At 38.8% G+C, this 1,122-nt stretch overlaps 1 non-coding gene across 1 annotated transcript; it reads left to right on the top strand.

Annotated features, from left to right (window-relative positions):
* Positions 1–711: 711 nt before the first annotated feature.
* On the top strand, positions 712–783 carry TRNAT-CGU. Its single transcript has one exon. It is a non-coding gene; the product is annotated as a tRNA-Thr (tRNA).
* Positions 784–1,122: the final 339 nt, after the last annotated feature.

The raw sequence follows: 1,122 nt of genomic DNA, 5'->3' as shown, positions 1-1,122 counted from the left end.
GATCCATGTACATCTCCAGAAGAATATATAAAATCTTTCTGTTCTTCAAAAATGAGTTACGCTACTTAAAATTTCAAAATATTCAGATCTGCTTTAATTCGAGTACCTAGACTTTGACTGCAGACTGAAGCTTAATTCTTAATTTGCTGACTTTTCTTAGACCAATTCAATTATATTTTGAACTCATCGGCAACAAAAAACTCAAAAGTAGCAGCAAATTACTAAAAATCATTGAAGAAATTAACAGAAAGCAAGGAAACGAGATGGAGGTGGAAGGACCTGCAAGAGCTTGCTGGGGACAGCCTCCTGCGACTGAAGCTGTGCTTGGGTGTTTGTCCTTCCCGAGTAACTTCATCTGTCCATCTCTGACACCATAAACCACATATTATAGAACAAGCTAAAAGCCAGTTTTCTCATGAAGTTCACCGCTTAGAAAAACCTTTTGAAATCACTGAACCACAACTAACATCAAACTAAATGCATTAAAGAGATTATTTCTATTTTTTCCAAAAAAAAGCTGTAGATGAAGAAAATAGGAGAGAGAAAATTACCAGGTGGAGATAGCGAGAATAAGTTGAATGAGGTCGTAAGCCATGGAGGAGGCTCCGGCGGGGACTCCATTGTGGAAGGGGAGGCGCGGGTTCCCGTTCTCCGCTCGGACGCCGGTGATACCAACAATTGGAATGGGTTTTTGACAAAAACGCCGCGTGTGCTTCCGTAGCATAGTGGTAGTGCGTTCGCTTCGTAAGCGAAAGGTCGCGAGTTCGATCCTCGCCGGGAGCTGCTCCTTTTATTTACAGTCTTACATGCAAATAATATTTCATTTTTGTTTGTTTAATCCTCTTGTTTTTAATTTTTTTTTAAAAAAATATTATAATGCATTTTGGTCTTCTTTATTTTGAAACCCTTTTTTTTTTAATTTTGAAAGGCACCCGGGTGAGCTATTTGTGCTGAGAGCTGTAAAGATCGGCTCTTCAGCCTGTAGTTCAGCTTGCTGAATTAGGGGTGAAAGTGGGTTGAATTTTATTCCATCACATTCGTCTCTGTTTATGTTTTAGATCTACTATTTTTTTTTATCCAATTGAATCGGATAGTCAACTATAAAATATCCCGGATGCGGAT

This window comes from Phoenix dactylifera, unplaced genomic scaffold (assembly GCF_009389715.1).
Source record: "Phoenix dactylifera cultivar Barhee BC4 unplaced genomic scaffold, palm_55x_up_171113_PBpolish2nd_filt_p 000304F, whole genome shotgun sequence".
In the NCBI taxonomy this organism is placed as follows: domain Eukaryota; kingdom Viridiplantae; phylum Streptophyta; class Magnoliopsida; order Arecales; family Arecaceae; genus Phoenix; species Phoenix dactylifera.
The sequence above is the reverse complement of the archived record's forward strand: the minus strand, read 5'-3'. Positions and strand labels throughout refer to the sequence as shown.